Source organism: Cetorhinus maximus, chromosome 8, assembly GCF_964194155.1.
Source record: "Cetorhinus maximus chromosome 8, sCetMax3.hap1.1, whole genome shotgun sequence".
NCBI lineage: Eukaryota > Metazoa > Chordata > Chondrichthyes > Lamniformes > Cetorhinidae > Cetorhinus > Cetorhinus maximus.
Window position 1 is genome coordinate 98,692,135 of NC_135886.1, and position 21,318 is coordinate 98,713,452.

At 44.5% G+C, this 21,318-nt stretch overlaps 1 protein-coding gene across 7 annotated transcripts in view; it reads left to right on the top strand.

Moving 5' to 3' along the window:
• LOC144683830 (putative G-protein coupled receptor 174) overlaps positions 1-21,318 on the top strand; it is a 52,468-nt gene that overhangs the window by 11,452 nt on the left and 19,698 nt on the right. For 3 of the 7 annotated variants that reach the window (XM_078547302.1, XM_078547299.1, XM_078547301.1), the window contains exon 3: positions 14,943-15,001. The exons of 3 other annotated variants lie outside the window; for them this stretch is intronic. The gene's annotated coding sequence lies outside the window, so the exon portion shown is untranslated. Of the gene's footprint in view, positions 1-4,468; positions 4,487-14,942; positions 15,002-21,318 lie in introns of those variants that run through there. One more of the 7 variants, XM_078547305.1, reaches the window with a different exon arrangement.

Genomic DNA, 21,318 nt, shown 5'->3' on the forward strand with positions numbered 1-21,318 from the left:
AAAAGCTGACTGAGATGTCAACTCAATCTCACTTTACCAGGTACTTCACACTTCATAAGGAATATGTCAGTTGGGCAGAAGTAGTAAAATGACTGGTTCCCGTTTCTGTCTGATTCTGCAAAAAGGCAGCATAAAAAGCCACTTGGGTACAGCACTGCCAGCTTTACAATGCAGCTGGCTGTGGGCTGCATCCAGTCATCATAGGAGAGCTGATCTCACACTTACCAATAATTTTTCATTATTCTGAAGTAAAGCTATCACCCCAAATATTACCACTCTCAGGAACAAAGAAAAATAACACCAAGACTGATATTCATGTACTGTTGTAAAGTCAGTTCTAAATGGTTAAAAGTTGGTAAAAATTTATGCCAGAAACATAAGGCGTCATTAATTCTCAGTGGCGGTGAAACTATATTTTTATATAGTGATGAAATTTAAAGGGTTCATGACACATGAGAAATTATGAAATATGGAAACAAAGGACAGAATTGTCACAAATTTACACTAAGCGCGGTAATGGGCGGGGAAAAGGACATTTCACCCACCGGCCGCAATGGCGGCCTTTCGCGACATATCATCCCATTCCCACCTCACTGCAGCCGCAGGAAACAAACTGTCTTGCTGGCGGGCGGCCTCTGATTTGCCCGCTATGCCAGTACTTTGCTGCTTCCTCATGTAGGGCACCACATTTAAACTGCAGCTGCGTACACACTTCTCAATGCTTGCAGCCCAGGAGGATACTGGTGAAAACATGGCCCCAAAAGCCAAGAAGAGCGCAGCCCCCCAAATTCAGTGATGCATCCCTGGGGTGCCTTCTGGACGCCATGGAGGCCAGCCGCGATGTCCTCTGCACCCACTCTAGCTACAGGAGGCCCATCAGTCTGACCACTCTGGCTTGGGAGGCGGTGGCAGTGGTGGTCAGTGCCAATGCTCACACAAGAGATCGGCCATCCAGTGCAGAAAACAGATGAATAATCTCATCCATACTGCCATCACTCTAAACTCACGCTCTCACAAGCCCATCACACATTCACTTGCATCTCACTCACTGTCAGCTCAAGGGATATCACCACAAACCCTCACATCTCCACCTGGCCTCATCTCCTCTGGAGACTGCCTCCTCAGCCCTCATCATCTTGAGGCCACTTTCACATGTGCCCCCCACTGCTTCTGGGATACCCCCCGCCCCCAGTACAGCCCTTGTCTTGCAGCCTCTTCCCTTGCCTGAGGCCACTTCACTCCCTTCCCCAAGCAAGCCCTAGCCCTGTAGCCATTGAAAAGCCACCCACATATGGCTGATCTGGTAGTTAGGGACCTGCTCGTGAGCCTCCTTAAAAGTGATGTGGTGCTGCCTGTGACGCCTGGCGCTGATGATCACAAGTGTTGCCTGAAGAAAGGTAGGCATACAAACCTCGAAGTCCCGAGCGAAATGCAGCTCGCCAGGCATGTTGCTTATGTACAGTTGTGAAACATGTCAGCGTGCCCGGATGATCCAGCGTGGGCAAATAATTTCGGCAAGCAGGGTTTATCATAATATGCAGATGTACTAAAATGAAGCACACCCAAAGTCTGGCAGCAGGAAGGTAGCCCGCCATTGGTGGCCAGAGTGGATGATTGCACACTGGTTTCACGACGGCGTGAATCTGATTTTTGGCTTTCCTGGCATATTGTCCGCTCATGCCCTCCATGCCCAACACCAACGGGCATGGAAAATTCTGCCCAAATATTTGGACAAGCTTCCAAATGATTGAAAAGGCATTTCAACACATTGGTGGCCTTTCCTAAGGCTGAAGGCCAGAAGAATTATAAGGTCACAGACAAGAGTGATAGGAGTGGAAAACTGATGAGCAGAGATGGCTGCTGTCAAGCGACAGAGCATGCACAGGCCCTGCTCCTTACTTGGCAATGGCTGAAGTGGACACAGTGCTGTATGAGTTGGTTAGAAGGAGAGTAGCACTATTTTCCATTCCATGGTGCCATTCTGTAGACCAGTACAGCATCATGTCTGGCGGGAGCCTTGAAGCCTGAATTGACTGTTGCAGTCACTCGATGAGCCAGTCCTGTGCTGCCCAGTAATCAATGTGCTCTTACATCTGTGTGCACAACTCTACATCAACCTCTCTTGCTAATCTGGATTCTGTGAAGTCAATTCCTCTCATCTGGGTATAGTAGCATAGTGGCTATGTTACTGGACTGTTAAGTCAGCAGCCTGGGCCAATAATTTGGAGATATGAGTTCAAATGCCACCACAGCAGGTGGGGAATTCAAGTATACTTATTTTTGAATAAAAAGCCAGCATTCATAATGGTGACCATGAAACTATTATGGTCATATTTCACTAATGCCTTAAGGAAGGAAATATTTCCTAACCCAGCCTGTATGTGACTTCAAATCTGCAGCAATGTGGTTTTCTCTGAACTGACCCAGCAAGCTTGCACTGTATCTCTTAATGTGGCTCATCACCACCTTCTCAAGAGCAATTAGCAATGCATAATAAATGTTGGCCTTGCCAGCAATATCCACATCCTGTGAATGAATTTTTAAAAATGTTGTTACCAGGAAAGTGTGCTAATGCTAGGAGATTTGTTTGATGGCACCTTGGCAAACGAGGCCAGCTGGGGAATGTTAATCATCCTACCATGCCTTCTTTCATGGGGTGCCACTAAAAGCATGACATCTTTCTCAATTAGGCGGAATCAGGCAATTACCTTGTAGAAGTGGAATGACTTTAAAACAGTAAAATTTAATCTTTTTACTTTGGCCCTTGCAATTCTCCCTCATGACCCTGGATTCCCATTATATATGGGCGTAATTTAAGACTGCCAACACTGATTGGACGCATTCCTAGAGATTTCATTTCATTGAGTTCATTGTCCCAGCTTCCTTTGAAAGTTGAGGCCTCTATGTGTGCTCATCCACTGTCGAAGTGCGATGTTACACTTCTAGTGGAGGATTTTACAGCCCTACTGTGATATGTTTCCCCCTGGCGGATGCAGCGAACCATTTAAATTTCCATTCAGTTCGGCGGGATCGTAATATCCTGCTGGGCGGGAGGGGCTGTAAAATCCTGGCCCTGGTTGCAGATAAGGGCTTTGCTGCACCTATGGGTGGTTACACAGAATCCTGGTACAGCTAGACCCTGCCTGATTCTAAAACAACAATATCAAAAGCCAGCTGGTCACAGTGCTGTTGTCCTCTTCTGACCTTTCCTCCCCCAAAATTACTGAGATGCTGATGGCAGAAGGGCGACCATTGGGAAAAAGAGGCTTCAAAGTAATTTCAACAAGGCTCATGAAACTCAATGCTGGCAGCAAGAAGAAAAAGAAACCTTGTAGAAGTGGAATCACCTTAAAACAATTAAATTTAATCTTTTTACTTTGGCCCTTGCAATACTCCCTCATGACCCTGGGTTGCCATTGTATATGGGCGTGATTTAAGACTGCCAACACGGATTGGACACATTCCTAGAGATTTCATTGCATAACATCTCACCTCCAATCACCTTACTTTCACATTTTGGCCTTTGGTTACCTGACAAGCCCATCCTTATGCTGTACAGCCTTCTCACACCAATTGAAAAGCAAACATGATCCTTAAGAGAAAAGGGTTATCATCCAGGTCATAGCTCTTGACCACAATGTAAACATTCCCCACCCCTCCTTCACTCCCATGCCTGGCCTTGAGGCCTGAACATCTGTTAATTGTTCCTCTAGCTACATCTGCTGTCTCGAGGAAAACATGTACAATCCTGCTGTGGCACTATGAAACGTTTTGCATAAGAGAGAATTCTGTGTGTTTTGCTCAAGAGGGAGGCAATGGATCCCTGGAGAAATAAACATACTTAAAATTGGCTCACTTCTTATTCCTAAAAGGGAACTGGCTGAATGCATTTATATGGTTGGCGACCTCTCCCTATGCAGAAGGCACCTGTGCTTTAACTGAAGGGTGGTCTTCGATCTGGGATAGTGCATAAACCTTTGGTGCATTTCTTAGACTATCAGCACCAGGCTCTCAGTACTAAAGGAGGGAGTACTGCCAACATGTCTTTGCTGTGCCAGTGTGATCAGTAGATTATTTTTCTGCCACAATCACAACTTTTTCTTTTGCTGTCAGCCTTGGCTGTTAACTCTGTGTCAGAAGTTTGTTGGTTTCATATCCCACTCTAAAGGCTTACAATTTAAGCAGACACTTCAGTGCAGCACTGAGGGGCTGCTGCATTATGAGGGGTTGGCTTCCTACCCACGGTTTCAGATGGATGGAAAAGACCCCTTTGCACTGGCTCTTCTCAGTTTCCTTGTCAATATATATCCCTCAACCAACATCAAGATTATCTGGCCATTATAACATTGCTGTTCGGTGGATCTTTCTGTCCATAAATTGGCTGCTGTGTTTCTCTACATTATAACAGTGAAAGTACACCGAAAGTACTTCATTGGCTGTGAGGTGTTTTGGGACATACTGAGGGTGTTAAAGACACAACATAAATGTAAATTCTTTCTTTTTTGTTCTTCTTTTTCAGTGAGCTGCAGCCCTTTAAGAGCTGCTCCCTTGCCAGATTTTGCACTTTGCAGACAAGCATGCTGCATATCAAACTCTCTGGGAAAGCTTTTTCTGTTACTATGGCCTATTAATAATAGGCATTGTAGTTTCTATTGTGAAATGTGGGCCAGATTGTTGCCAGGTTACTCCAGGTTGCCTCCCTTGTAAAGCCATGGTTCAAAAATTTAGTATTGGTGCAAAGCAATGCACCAATTCTAATCCTGTGCAGTGTAAATCCAAGATTGATCCCCCACCTGACTTTGGACTGAGTGGAGTGAGGCTTCCTTCTCTAGGAAGTGTCATCTCGGCCTTGTTCTCATAATGGGTTGGGCCCTATCCCTGGGTTTCTAGCACAGCAGTATCTCCGTTGTGCTATGCATTGATGGGGAGCTGTGAATGTAGGATGCAGGGATTGGAAAATTAGGAAGACAGCTTTGTAAACCTATTTCTGATTTGCTTCCACACTCAGAGCCTGAGATCATGGAGTTATTCCATAGAACAGTAAAGTCACTGGTGTTATAATGTAAATACACCCTAAGAAAGTAAGTTTAGGAATGAATTCCCAATGGCTATCTTATCAAAAGCGAGATTTGGAAATTCTGTGTTTTGGCTTATTCCTTTCTGTAGCAAATATCACAAGACAAGAACTTCACAGAATCACAGAATTCATACAGCACAGAAGGATGCCATTCGGCCCATCATTTATGTGCCTGCCTTCCCAATAAACAACTCACCTTATGCCATTCCCCCACCTCCTCATTGCCCTGTAGAGTCTTCCTTTTCAGATAATAATCCAATTCCCTCTTGAATGCCTCGACTGAACCTGCCTCTATTTTATATTATATATATAAAATATAAAATATGCTACTCAGCTGTCTTAGTCCATCTGTCCAGGAAAAGAAAACCTTGCAGTTGCCTCTGTTATACCATTCCACCGGCTCTTGAATTATTCTTTGGTTTCTGCCTCCACTACTTTCCCCAGATTTTCATTTGTATGGAGAAATCTTTCCCCACCTCAGGAATTATTTGCTGTCAAAATAATGGTGAGGCTACTGGCACTCGCCATTATTTATGTACAAATACTCCAGCAACCTGGAGTGAGGGGTCTGGTTAAATGCTGAAATTCAAAGGTTGCTGCCTGAGATGCGCTGTTCTGCTGTTAGCTTTGTGAAAACTGTTTCTCACGTTGCTATTGAAATGTCCTGAATGGTATGATGTTGCTCAATTTGTATGATAGATACAAAAAAACTCTCCATAGAAAGTTGCGTCTTATCCATTTCAGTTGAAATTCCCTTTAAACGATGCAGTAAATGTCATTGCCAAATAACTGCTTTGTCACAGAAAATCGCTGATTGCAAATGTGGAGTTTCACTTCTTCAAGTTATTTTATCAAATTATTGCAGAAGAATTCAAAAATGGAAAATTTAAGAAAGGTTTCTTTCTTCTTTTTCTTTCTTTCTCTCTGTTAATCCAATCTTTCTTCCCCTCTCTTTATTTCCCTTTCTGTACCTTGATCGACGTTGAACTCGCCCACTCTAATTTACACTTTCTTCTCAGCCCTTTCCCTGTTCATTTCATAACCTTTCCATCTGCTGCAGGAAGAACACAATTGCTGCCCCGTTTACTCAGTTCCCAGACACTGTTTCCCTCGCTGTGACACTTTCTGATCGTACTTTCAATAGCTTTCAACACAAAATATCATTGGAATTAAATGGGCAAGGGCATTGCCTAATTAATGGCTATTGTCACTTGTTGCCCTGATGCAACAAATTATAGCTCATCATGTCCTATCTTTGGTTTTCACACACTGTGGTGCCTCGTTCTGCTGTCATGGTTCATGTTGAAGTAATGCTTCAGTGTATTGGTTCACACCTTACACATTTCTACACGATTCCTGCTCACTTAGTGTCTTTCAAGGTTAAAAACACAGCTTCCCAAACCTTCTCTCATAGCTCATGCTGTGTGTAAGATGGTTGTGCAGTTCACTAAATTAAAAGCGTAGAATGCAGAAGTAGTTAGAATTAGAAAAATTGGGGAAAAAATATTCTCTCATTCTGGGAAAATAGTGAATAGACTCAGAAATAGCATCAGAAAGGTTATCAGTGATAGCATCAGAAATAGTACCAGAAATATTACCAAAATAGCATCGGAATAATACCACAAATATCTTCGTAAAGATGGGGTTGGACAAGGGGCCATGGCACTGAGTGAGATGGAGATCGAGCATCCTGTATGAGTCAAGGGAAAATGGAGTCCCTTAAAAGTACAAGCAATATAAATTTCACAAGAATCTTGATAAAGAAAATTTGTTCCATTTTAATATGAAGGAGGTGAGCTAGTTTGTGGTAGAGATTCATTCAAATATAGATTATAATTCACTTCATGCATAGTGTAAAAATTAAGAAGAATTGTGTGGTCATTCCACAAGAAAAACTTTTAGTAACTAGGGGCTGGATGCAGAAAGACCAGTTTACAATCTATGAGCATCTTGTACTTATGAGCAAGTCTGACCTGTGCAGGACAATTTTGCTGAGCTTTACTCTTAGAGTTTCAAAGTAATGTTCACTATCAGATGCCAAAATTTTTATCTGATTGGAATCTGCGTTAGCAACCTTGCTTGAATGGCGCAATGACAGCCGCAGGCACCTCATCTTGCATTGGGACCTCTGGGCGTTAGGCTATAAGTTAATGGGTGGGGTTATGAGTCACATGTACATTTAGCTGAAAGTAACTGCGTTGGTGCCAAATATTAGTCTGATTCTTTTGCATTCTCTCAATGTGATGAATCACAGTATTTCCTCATGCTTGCCTAGACAATCCCTACCTTTAATTCAATTTAATAATTTAATTGGGACAGAGTGTTTGGAAAGGGCTAGGAATCTAACTTCAAGCACATCAGATAAAGGGATGACAATGAGAAAGGGGACGGGAAATACAGGACTGAAGGTGCTGTATCTGAATGCACGTGGTGTACGAAATAAGGTAAATGAGCTTGTGGTGCAGATTGAAATTGGCAGGTATGATGTGGTGGGTATTACGGAGACATGGCTGCAAGGGGATCAGGACTGGGAGCTAAATATCCAAGGATATACATCCTATCGAAAAGATAGGCAGGTTGGCAGAGGGGGTGGTGTTGCTTTGTTAGTAAGAAATGAAATTAAATCGATAGCAAGAAATGATGTAGGGTCAGATGATGTAGAATCTGTGTGGGTAGAGTTGAGGAGCCGTAAAGGTAAAAAAACCATAATGGGAGTTATGTACAGGCTTCCGAACAGTAGTCAGGATGTGGGGCACAAGATACACCAGGAGATAGAAAAGGCGTGTAAGAAAGGCAAGATTACAGTGATCATGGGGGATTTCAATATGCAGGTAGACTGGGAAAATCAGGTTGGTAGTGGATCCCAAGAAAAGGAATTTGTGGAATGTCTACGAGATGGCTTTTTGGAGCAGCTTGTGGTGGAGCCCACTAGGGAACAGGCAATTCTAGATTTAGTGATGTGTAATGAGGCAGATTTGATAAGGGAGCTTAAGGTGAAGAAACCCTTAGGAGGAAGTGACCATAATGTGATAGAATTTACCCTGCAATTTGAGAGGAAAAAGTTGGAATCAGATGTAATGGTATTACAGTTGAATAAAGGCAACTACAGAGGCATGAGGGAGGAGCTGGCCAGAATTGACTGGGAGATGAGCCTAGCAGGAAAGACAGTGGAACAGCAATGGCAGGAGTTTCTGGGAGTAATTTGGGAGACACAGCAAAAATTCATCCCTAGGAAGAAGAAACATACTAAAGGAAGGACGAGGCAACCATGGCTGACAAGGGAAGTCAGGGACAGCATAAAAGCTAAAGAGAAAGCATACAATGCGGCGAAGAGCAATGGGAAACCAGGGGATTGGGAAGCCTACAAAGACCAACAGAGGACAACTAAAAAAGAAATAAGGAGGGAGAAGATTAAATATGAGGGTAAACTAGCCAGTAATATAAAAGAAGATTGCAAGAGTTTTTTTAGATATATAAAGGGTAAGAGAGAAGCAAAAGTGGACATTGCGCCGCTGGAAAATGAAGCTGGAGAAGTAGTAGTGGGGAACAAAGAAATGGCGGAGGAACTGAATAGGTACTTTGCGTCAGTCTTCACAGTGGAAGACACGAGTGACATCCCCAAAGTTCAAGAGAGTCGGGGGGCAGAGGTGAGTACGGTGGCCATTACCAAGGAGAAGGTGCCAGGAAAACTGAAAGGTCTGAAGGTGGATAAATCACCTGGACCAGATGGATTACACCCCAGAATTCTGAAGGAGATAGCTGAAGAGATAGTGGAGGCGTTAGTGGTGATCTTTCAGGTATCACTGGAGTCATGGAGGGTCCCAGAGGACTGGAAAATCGCTAATGTAACCCCCCTGTTTAAGAAGGGAGTGAGGCAAAAGACGAGAAATTACAGGCCGATTAGCCTGATGTCGGTCGTTGGTAAGATTTTAGAGTCCATTATTAAGGATGAGATTTCAGAATACTTGGAAATGCATAGTAAAATCGGGCAAAGTCAGCATGGTTTCATCAAGGGGAGGTCATGCCTGACAAATCTGTTAGAATTCTTTGAGGAGGTAACGAGTAGGTTAGACAAAGGAGAGCCAATGCATGTTATCTACTTGGACTTCCAGAAGGCCTTTGACAAGGTACCGCACAGGAGGCTGCTCAGTAAGATAAGAGCCCATGGTGTTAGAGGCAAGGTATTAGCATGGATAGAAGATTGGCTGTCTGGCAGGAGGCAGAGAGTGGGGATAAGGGGGTCCTTCTCAGGATGGTGGCCGGTGACTAGTGGAGTTCTGCAGGAGTCAGTGTTGGGACCACAACTTTTCACTTTATACATTAATGATCTAGATGAAGGAACTGAGGGCATCCTAGCTAAGTTTGCAGATGATACAAAGATAGGTGGAGAGACAGTTAGTATTGAGGAGGCGGGGAGGCTGCAGAAGGATTTGGACAGGTTAGGAGAATGGGCAAAGAAGTGGCAGATGGAATACAATGTGGGGAAGTGTGAGGTCATGCACTTTGGTAGGAAGAATAGAGGCATGGACTATTTTCTAAATGGGGAGAGAATTCAGAAATCTGGAGTGCAAAGGGACTTGGGAGTCCTAGTCCAGGATTCTCTTAAGGTTAACTTGCAGGTTGAGTCGGTAGTTAGGAAGGCAAATGCAATGTTGGCATTTATTTCGAGAGGACTAGAACATAAAAGCAGGGATGTACTGCTGAATCTTTATAAGGCTCTGGTCAGACCACATTTAGAATATTGTGAGCAATTTTGGGCCCCGTATCTCAGGAAGGATGTGCTGGCCCTGGAGAGGGTCCAGAGGAGGTTCATGAGAATGATCCCAGGAATGAAAGGCTTAACATATGAGGAACGTTTGCGGACTCTGGGTCTATACTCGATGGAGTTTAGAAGGATGAGGGGGGATCTGATTGAAACTTACAGAATACTGAAAGGCCTGGATAGAGTGGACGTGGGGAAGATGTTTCCATTAGAAGGAGAGACTAGGACCCGAAGGCACAGCCTCAGAGTAAAGGAAAGACTTTTAGAACAGAGATGAGGAGGAACTATGGTGAATCTATGGAAATTCATTGCCACAGAAGGCTGTGGAGGCCAGGTCATTGAGTGTATTTAAGACGGAGATAGATAGGTTCTTGATTGGTAAGGGGATCAAAGGTTACGGGGAGAAGGTGGCAGAATGGGGCTGAAAAACTTATCAGCCATGATTGAATGGCGGAGCAGACTTGATGGGCCGATTGGCCTAATTTCTGCTCCTATGTCTTATGGTCTTATGGTCTTTCAAAATTGAGCTTTCGTTCATGGAAAATTCTTTGCCAATTCTTCAGAATCCTTATAAGAGGAAACCACCAAAAATATAGGGCTGAATTTTACCAGCTCCAGGGAGGCAGGCTGGGCGGTGGGTCAACCAGTAAAATCACAGGGAGCCAGGTCGGATCAGCTTCCCAACGTGGTCCTGCCATCGGGGCATTTTATCAATGGCAGAACAGGAAGCGTACAGGCTGCCCAGCTTAAGGAGGGGGCAGCCAATTTACATATACAAAGGCCCTATAGGGCCAGTTTATGGTGTTGCCAGCATTTTGCTGCAAACAGGCTGATCTCCTGCCACATGGGGAGGCTGTCAGTTAAACCGAGGCGGCCTACCAGTGGCAGCATAGGGGCAAGGCCTTATGGACCAAGGAAAGGGTCACAAGCAGGGAAGGCAGCACCCGCAGCCTCAGCGGTCTCTCTGCAGGGGTTTCCCCTCTGACCCTTGGCCCTGTGAATTTTTACATTCTTTGTTCACTTAGCCTATGTGTGATCCGGAGTGACGTGCATTACTTAGTGGCAGCCACCACCTCCCCAACCACCCCACCCCTCCCCCACCCTCCCCACCCCAGTAATGCTATGGCTTCAAAGGTGCCGGCCCTGTAATCAGGTTGATAGCATCAGGAGCCCGCATGCCGTCCCTGATTGGACGACGAGCCCACAGGCAGCCAATTAGGAGGCTGCCTATGGTAAAATTGCTGAGTGGGTCCTGCTGCCGCAAGGCTGGACTTGGGACCAGCTTTTCACCCCAATGTCAGGGTCCACACTCAGCTGGTAAAATTCAACCCGTAGTTGCTTGTATGATCTGTGGTAACTTGCCTTCCAGACCCTGCATTATTGGAAGGGAAAAATCTCTGCTTCACATCAGCCTGACTTTCGCCTTGATGAAATGTGCATCTAACTGGTCACATGCTGAAGCGTCACATGTTTCAGTTGCTTTAAATCACCTGTTGGTTCTCAGCTATTAATTTGGTTTCAATCCTAATTCTAACTCTTGTATTTAAGAAAACCACCAAGGTTCTTGATGGTCATCCAGCCTCAAGCCACTCGCCTGGATTGGCAAAAGCCAGCTGTTTGGAAGACTGGTGACATTGGGTCACCCTGCCCGCTGGCTTTAAGAGAATCCAAGCCAGTTTGCTTCGCCACTGGCTTTGCGAGATACATGTGTTGGGAACTAACCATTCTGGTACCTAACTAAAGTGTAACAACAGCCTCTGATTCTATGGTACATTACTGGAAATGTAGTTTATCTTTCCTCAGAGTTCTTATGCTGAACGAGTTTTATAGATCCATTTTAATAGTGTACATATTAACTTTACATCCTTCAGAGAGCCCTGCGCTCCACCAATTCTAGCCTCTCCACCAATTCTAGCCTCTGTTCCCCCCTCTCCCTGCCCTCCCACCATTGACAGCCACGCCTGTAGCTGTCAAGGACCCAAGCCTTGGAAGATTCTCGCCAAACTGCTCTGCTATTGCATCTCTCTGTCCTCCTTCCTGACCTCCTTAAAGCCCACCTCTTTGACCAAGCTTCTGATCTCTCCAATCCCAATGTCAACTTCTTTGACTCAGTGTCAATTTTGCATCAGATTACATGTCTGTGCAGTAGTTTTAGAAGAATTTCCTACATAAATGCAAGTTGTTGTAGTATTGATTATTCAAACTGAAAATGCTTTAAACTGTGTGTTCTGATGGAAGGACCCATGGCCGGAGCACTAACCAGTTTTTTCTCTTTCAGCTACTAATATTCACTGTTTTCTGTTTGTTCTCAGATCAGCCCCCAGCTCTTGAAAGTTGTTTGCAAATAAATAGCACTGAAACAACCCCCATTTTACCTATTTGCCTCAAACATGATGTACATAAAAGTTTATGATTCAGAATACAGCTCTTAACCACCAGCAGTGGTTAAATGTTATGCAATGTTCAAATGATGTAAGGATCACAAAGGGGTATGCATTGTGCAAAATGCTAATTAGCTAAATCTAGGCTAAAAAGGAGTGATAGTTGTAAAATGACTAAACATGCAAACAGGTTAGCAATGTACATAGTCCATATATAGGTTAATAGGGAGTTTAAAAGATCTTTTAGCATTGGTGGATAGCAGCCAAACGCTGTATGTTCTTGTTCTGACTGGTTGGGCACCTTCTTATATTTTGCATGCAAATTGTAGCTATCTGCTTTGTAAAGATGCTGTTTGTGGGTGAAATTGACAACAGCACATGGGCAGGATTTTTAGTTCGGCAGGTGTCCAGGGAACGGACCCCCGACCGCGATCGACCCTGCCCACGATTTCTAGCCAGCCAGCGTGAAGTGTGTGTGCTGAAAGGCTCAGCGCTGCCTGGGTTGGGGGCGGGAGGAGGGCAAGTGCTGAAGTCAGCACGGGCGCTGGGGAGAGCGGAATGAAAGCTCCCTGAAAGGCAGAAAGCTGCCTCATGGAGCTGAAGAATTTGAATGCAGTAAAAAAAATAGTTTAAAATCTAGAAAGAAATGCCCATGCATCAGAATCAGTCACCTGAACATATCTAAGATGAAAATTCTGTCCATACATTTTTAGTTTTTTATTTAATAATAGAAACGCCATCCCGCCCTTGGTGAGGTTTCCTGAAAAATGCAAAGGCCGCCTGGCCAATATGTCTGCCTGCCAACTGTAACATTGGACAGACAACAAAAAATCTCTGTTAATTGCGCTGTTAATGGGCTTAATTGCCCTCTTAATTGTCAGCGGGCGTACTTCTGAGTTTAACGTGCACCCGCCGACGGAAATATCGTGCGAGTGCGCAATGGCGTCGGGACGCTCGCCCGACATCATCACGCGCTATTTCACGCTCGAGCGGGTTGGGCGCATGCCCACACACCCAGAAAAAATTCTCCCCCATGTTTTTGCAAGTTCACGAGTGATTGCTGTTTTAAAACTTTTAGCTTGTGTACTGAGAATGCTGAATGAGCATTGACTGGCACAGTGACTCTTTGTTCATTGAGTATCAACAACAAAATTAGATGATAAAGAAACACATCAGTCTGAAATTGACCGTTTCTGCATCTGACAAAAGCCCACAGCATTGCTCAAGTGTCAGGGCTAGCAGCTTATTTTTGCCTGGGTAAAGAGAGAGGGAGGGTGGTGATTTCTCTTCGCTGGCTGTCTCCAAGTTCAGCTCCTCTCTCTCTCTTGAAGATTTGGTCACTTTCACAAATACCAGCAGTCATCTAGAATACAGCCCCAGCCGCTGTCTCTCTGAGTAGGTCTAAACAGCCTGTGCACAGCGTGCTGAGGGAGGTTGTCAGAGCCAAGGCATACTGTTCGCTGTTCTCATTGTTCTTATCCAATATACAGGTACACCTAGCCAGACGACCACTGAACTATGCTCAGCTATTTCAATCTCCCATTCCAGAAGTTACCAAAGATAAAATGTTAGCTACCGCAACTATTCAATAGCACTTTATGTAGTTAGGGTTGAACATTATTCAGATACCTAGCACAAAGGAAGATGGTTGTGGTTGTTGGAGGTCAGTCATCTCAGCTCCAGGACATCACTGCAGGAGTTCCTCAGGGTAGTGTCCTCGGCCCAACCACCTTCAGCTGCTTCATCAATGACCTTTCTTCCATCATAAGGTCAGAAGTGGGGATGTTCGCTGATGATTGCACAATGTTCTGCACCATTTGCGACTTCTCAGATACTGAAGCAGTCCATGTCCAAATGCAGCAAGAGCTGGACAACATCCAGGCTTGGGCTGACAAGTGGCAACTAATATTCGTGCCACACAAGTGTCAGGCAATGACCATCTCCAACAAGAGAGAATCCAATCATCGACCCTTGATGGTCAATGACATTACCATCACTGAATCCCCCACTATTAACATCCTGGGGGTTACCATTGACCAGAAACTGAACTGGACTAGCCATATAAATACTGTGGCTACAAGAGCAGGTCAGAGGCTAGGAATCCTGTGATGAGTAACTCACCTCCTGACTCCCCAAAGCCTGTCCACCATCTACAAGGCACAAGTCAGAAGTACGATGGAATACTCCCGACTTGCCTGGATGAGTGCAGCTCCCACAGCACTCAAGAAGCTTGAAACTGCCCAGGACAAAGCAGCCCACTTGATTGGCACCACATCCACAAACATTCACTTCCTCCACCACCGACGCACAGTAGCAGCAGTGTGTACCATCTATAAGATGCATTGCAGGAATTCACCAAGGTTCCTTAGACAGCGCCTTCCAAACCCACAACCACTACCATCTAGAAGGGCAAGGGCAGCCGGCAGATGGGAACACCACCACCTGGAATTTCCCCTCCAAGTCACTCATCATCCTGACTTGGAGATATATCGCTGTTCCTTCACTGTCGCTGAGTCAAAATCCTGGAACTCACTCCCTAACAGCACTGTGGGTTTACCTACACTGCAGCGGTTCAGGAAGGCATCTCACCACCATCTTCTCGAGGGCAATTAGGGATGGGCAATAAATGCTAGCCCAGCCAGCGAAGCCCACATCCCGTGAATGAATTTAAATAAAGATTATAACAACTGTCAGATGCCTAACACTGTCCTATGTTCTGCAGGTGACCCTGTAGAGTGGTTTTGTGTAGAGGAAGAGCGACAAAGGAACCCATTGTGAAAGGTATATTTTAGCTCCTGCTTCTATTTCAAAAGTCACATTTTTCAATTGAGCTTGTTGAGCAGGATGTATGGAATTAGCTAACTTGCCCTTGCAGAGGGCTGTCATGGGATCAATTAGCCAAATGGCCTCCTTCTGTGCTGTATTCATTCTGTTTCTATGATTCCATGGTCTGTCACAGTTTAAACTGGTGTAGTTTTACCGATACCCATTTTGTGGGTGGTGTAGTTTTACTGATGCCCAGTGTGTGTGTGTGTGTGTGTGTGTGTGCGTGTGTATCTGTATGCTTGCAAAAGTTTGAACAGGTGCAATGTTACTGACACTCATTGTGTGTGTCTGTGTGTATCTATGTGTTTGCCACAGTTTGAACTCATTGTGTGTATGTGTGTGTGTGTGTGCACGTGCGTTTGTGAAGTTTAAAGTGGTGTGTTACTGACGTCCATTTTGTGTGTCACAGTTTAAACCGGCACAGTGTGTTGATTTTATAAATATATACTTATTAAGATGTTTGAGGTTAACCTACAGAGAATGGCTTGTTGGAGTATGTTGTAACTATCTACACCCACATGATCTGCAGATCGACAATCCCATTATCACATGCACACTTTTTTTTGCATTTGACAAAACACTCGACTTAGGTCATAATGGAGGTGGAAGTCAAGCAAAGGTTGAAGCGATATATCACTCTTCTCTCTTACCATGTGTTGGATCCTCGATCATTATTTGTAAGCAAATTCAAAAGTTCTTTCAGTTGCAGAAAAATGGATTGCATTGCAAAGACGATCTTGGAAAGGTGCATGATCTGTGCAACTTTAATTGACAGATTCCTGGCAGATAAGGTGTGCGCTATCAGTTAAAAACAGACTTGAATTTATCTTGCATGACCTCAGGATGTTTCAAAGAACTTTACTGCCAATGAAATACTTTTTGAACTGTAGTCACTTGTTTTTTAAGAACATAGCAGTCAATTTGCACGCAGCAAGGTTCCACAAACAGAAACATTTTAATGAGCAGATAATCTGTTTTTTTTACGTTAGTTGTAGGATAAATATAGGCCAGGACATTGGGTTTTACTCAGTTAAACAGCCCACCCCTCTTCATTTCCATCAGTGGACAGGAACATTAAATGGTCACCAACTCACTGTCACCACTGCCACTGCTAAAAATTAAAATTAACCTTATTGAGAGTATATTTTCCTGATTTCACTGAAATTGGGGAAAAAGTGGTCATCATTATTAAGCCTGGAAATTATAAACCATTAGCAAAGAGAGGAACATGCAACCCATGACTACTCAAGGTTCTGAGCTAAACATTAGAAACACAGGGTCAAAATTATTGTCAGAGTTGCCACTATTCAAATGTTCAACTTACATTTGCAGAATTCCTCAATTATTTTAGATTGTTATCCCATTTAAAATTAATGGGTCAATATTTCCATTATAATAGCAGAGGGGGTTGAGTTGGGACACTGGGTTAGACACTGATCGTTCAATTAAAAAGCAACCTAAATTGAATTTTCTCTGTCTTCAGGTTCTATGGGTCTTTTGTGACCCAAGGTCAGGCAGTGTCAATGCAAAAGTGAGTGGACGTAAACTGACAACACAAAACTGCTAATTTGCAAGCTGTTCAGGCCCCAAGGATGGTGGGTGTAGGGGAAAAATGCCACATCAGAGCAGTATGGAGCAGGGCTCTCACATTGCCTGGGCAGAGTAAAGGGAGATATGCTGTGCTGTAGCTAATATTAACTGACTGACTGGAGTGAAATGGTTTCCATTTCCCAGGACTCCCATCGCTCTTGCTAAGTACAAATTGATAAACGAATGAAAAGACAGCAGAGAATCTTACAACACGGGAGAAACCCATTGTGTCTTTACCAGCTTTTTGAAAGAGCTTTCAAATTAGTCCTACTGCCCTGCTCTTTTCCTGTAAAGAGCTCTGTAAATTTTTTCACCATCAGAATTTATCCAATTCCCTGTTGAATGTTACTGTTGAATCTTGATCCACCACCATTTCAGGCAGTGTATTCCAGATTAGAATATCTTTGCACCTCACCTTAGTTCTTTTACTAATTATCTTCTTAAGTCTATGTCCTGTCATTACTGACTAGCCTGCTAACGGAAACAATTTCTCTCTATCTACTCTATTGAAACCCTTCATAATTTTGGACACCTCTTTTAAACCTATCTCGACCTCCCCTCAATCTCTTCTATTCTAACATGGTCAGTAAGGGTTTAGTTTACACTATTGTGCTCGTGTGAGGACAATGGAAATATAAACAAATTCAGAATTCATGGTAAATCGGTGCCCATTGCGTATTTGATGGTTCATGTGAAAGCTATGGGACTTTGAGGAACTTGCCTCATTCAATCTTGTCACTGACCTTTATGTCTGTTACCACATACTGCAATTCATGGTTAATCTGAAATGCAGACAAGTTTCACCCAGTCAACCATCACTTCACATGATCAATGCTCAATGGTTGCCAAAGGAAGCTAGAAATGATTTTTTTTTTGGCAACCAAGCATTTCAGCTTAACATTTGCAGCTTCATTGAACCTCCAGCAATGAATCATTTTAAAATGCTCTATGGGGGAAAACACTGACAAAAGTTGCCATAGTTGCAAAAATCCCCTGTAAATATTTGCAAGTTCTGGAGATCCCCTGCAAATATTGATCTCTACCAGGTACCCCCTATAAATATTGACATGCTTCAAAGACCCCATGTAAATATTGGAAACTCCCTTGGACTCCCTGCAAATATTGGCACACTCCCAGTGACTTGCTGCAAATATTGCAGGTGTGAAATTCAGATCAGTAGCGCCACTGGAGGCTCAGTCGGAACACCCTCCTGCGGGTCTGTATTGCACTGCCAGCCACTCCCGGCGTGGTCCGCATACCACACTATCTTGTTTATTCATTCACGGGATGTGGGCTTCACTGGCTAGGCCAGTATTTGTTGCCCATCCCTAACTGCCCTTGAGAAGGTGATGGTGAGGTGCCTTCTTGAACCGCTGTATGTGGTGTAGTTACATCCACAGTGCTGTCAGAGAGCGAGTTCCAGGATTTTGACCCAACAACAGTGAAGGAACGGCAATATATTTCAAAGTCAGGATGGTGAGTGACTTGGAGGGGAACTTGCAGGTGGTGGTGTTCCCATCTATCTGCTGCTCTTGTCCTTACAGATGTTAACAACCGTGGGTTTGGAAGGTGCTGTCTAAGGAGCCTTGGTGAGGTTCTGCAGTGCATCTAGTGGATGGTACCCACTGCTGCCACTGTTTGTTGGCGGTGGTGGGAGTGAATGTTTGTGGAAGGGGTGCCAATAAAGTGGGCTGCTTTGTCCTGGATGGTGTCAAGTTTCTTGAGTGTTGTTGGAGCAGCACTCATCCAGGCAAGTGGAGAGTATTCAATCGCGTGCCTGACTTGTGCCTTGTAGATGGTGGACAGGCTTTGGGGAGTCAGGAGGTGAGTTACTTGTCGCAGGATTCCTAGCCTCTGACCTGCTCTTGTAGCCACAGTATTTATATGGCTAGTCCAGTTCAGTTTCTGGTCAATGGTAACCCTCAGAATGTTGATAGTAGGGGATTCAGTGATGGTAATGCCATTGTTTGTCAATGAGCGATGGTTAGATTCTCTCTTGTTGGAGATGGTCATTGCCTGACACTTGTGTGGCGCAAATGTTACTTGCGTCTTGTCAGCCCAAGCCTGGATTTTGTCCAGGTCTAGCTGCATTTGGACATGGACTGCTTCAGTATCTGAGCAGTCATGAATGGTGCTGAACATTGTGCATTCATCAGCAAACATCCCCACTTCTGACCTTATGATGGAAGATCATTGATGAAGCAGCTGAAGATGGTTGAGCTGAGGACACCATCCTGAGCAACTATCTCGAGAAGGGCACTCATGGAGGTGGTCATTGAATTGTGCCACCTCCTGCAACTTGACCTGGAGCCTCATAGCAGAGTGAGGAAGGTCATGCCAGTGGCTGTAAAGGTCATCATTTCACCTCCAGGCAGGAGTGAGGGGCATTGGCAATATTACCCAGTTGTACTATCCATTGCCGCATCTGGGAGGTCACAGAGGTCATCTATCCAGATGAGGGCAGTTCATTGTCATTCCACTGAGGAGAGCCAGGCAGGATGAATGAGAAAATGGTTTTGCCAGGATAGTGAGATTCCCAATGGCATAGTACACCATCAACATAGCCCTACAGGCCCACCACGTCAACAGAGAGAAGTTTAGGAACCGCAAGTGCCTCCATTACATAAAAATGCAGTTAGTGTGCAACACTGCCAAGATCATCATTTTGGTGAATACCCAGTATTCTGTCAGCAGACACAATGAATTCACCCTGTACCAGTCAGCCCTACCCACTGTCTTCAACCCTTCTAGAGAAACTAGTAGCTGGTTGTTCAAAGACAAAGATTACCCCATCCATACATGACTAAAGATGGCTATCCTGATGCCTCCACCATCCCACCATGCCAATACAGCGGGCTGACAACAAGACCCATGGAGTTACACATACCTGGTGGCTCACCACATATTGATCCCAACTGTACACTGCACAGTGTCATTATCTAAGCTGGTGGCTAGGAATGTCATACAAACATACAAATTTGGAGCAGGAGTAGGCCATTCGGCCCATTGGGCCTGCTCTGCCATTCAATAAGATCATGGATGATCTGATAGTCACCTCAACACCACATTCCTGCCTACCTCCAATAACCTTTCACCCCCTTGCTTATCAAGAATCTACCTAGCTCTGCCTTAAAAATATTCAAAGACTTTGCTTCCACTACCTTTTGAGGAAGGAAATTCCAAAGACACACAACCCTCTGAGAAAAAAAATTCCCCTCATCTCTGTCTTAAATGGGTGGCCCCTCATTTTTAAACTGTGACCCCTAGTTCTAGATTCTCCCACAAGAGGAAACATCCTCTCCACATCCACCCTGTCAAGACCCCTCAGGATATTAATAGTTTTAATCAAGTCATCTCTTACTCCAGTGGATACAAGGCTAGCCTGTCCAACCTTTCCTCGTAAGACAGCTCGCCCATTCTTGATATTAATCTATTAAACCTTCTTTGAACTGCTTCTAACACATTTACGTCCTTCCTTAAATAAGGAGACCAATGCTGTACACAGTACTCCAGATATGGTCTCACCAGTGTCCTGTACAACTGAAGCATAACCTCCCTACTTTTATATTCAATTACCCTCCTAATTGCTTGCTGTCAGGTAAAGTGATGGCATTGATTCATCACTGGTGGTTTTATTTCTCTCTCCTTATCTAGGGTATGCTGTGGTTGGTCAGGCAGGGGTTCTTGGGTACTTGAAACATAAAAGCAAAAGTGGAAGGCTGGGTTAAAGGAGGGGGTAGGGAGGAAAGCAAGAGGTCCAAGGTCACATCATCTGAAGCTTTCTCTTCCAGCCAGAGCTCAAGATGAGGATGAGGATAAAGTTGAGATAGTGCATATAGTAGGACCTCCGTACCTGACTGTGATCCTCAATGGCCTCAGTAACGCTGATTGACCATCACACAATCCTGGAAATGAAGTCTAACTTTCACACGGAGAACACCCTCCATTATGTTGTAGTAAAGCCTTAGACTAGAGGACGATATAGACGGGCTGGTCCGATGGGCAGAACAGTGGCAAATGGAATTTAATCCTGAAAAGTGTGAGATGATGCATTTTGGGAGGGCAAACAAGGCAAGGGAGTGAATGGTAGGCCCCTAGGAAATACAGAGGATCAGAGGGACCTTGGTGTGCAAGTCCATAGATCCTTGAAGGCAGCAGGACAGGTAGATAAGATGGTTAAGAAGGCTTATGGGATCCTTGCCTTTATTAGTTGCATTGAATACAAGATCAGGGAGGTTATAATGGAGCTGTATAAAGTGTTAGTTAGACCACATCTGGAGTACTGTGTGCAGTTCTGGTCACCACACTATAGGAAGGATGTGAATGCATTGTAGAGGGTGCAGAGGAGATTCACCAGGATGTTACCTGGGCTGGAGTGTTTCAGCTATGAAGAGAGACTAGATGGGCTGGGGTTGTTTTCTTTAGAGCAGAGAAGGCTGAGGGGGTGCCTGATAGATGTATACAAAATTACGAGGGGCATAGAAAGGGTAGAACAGAAGAAACTTTTCCCCTTAGTGGAGGGGTCAATAACCAGGGGGCATAGAATTAAGGTAAGGGGCAGGAGGTTTAGAGGGGATTTGAGGAAAAAAAGTTTTACCCAGTGGGTGGGGGTATCTGGAACTCACTGCCTGAAAGGGTGGTAGAGGTGGGAACCCTCGCGACACTTAAGAAGTATCTCGATG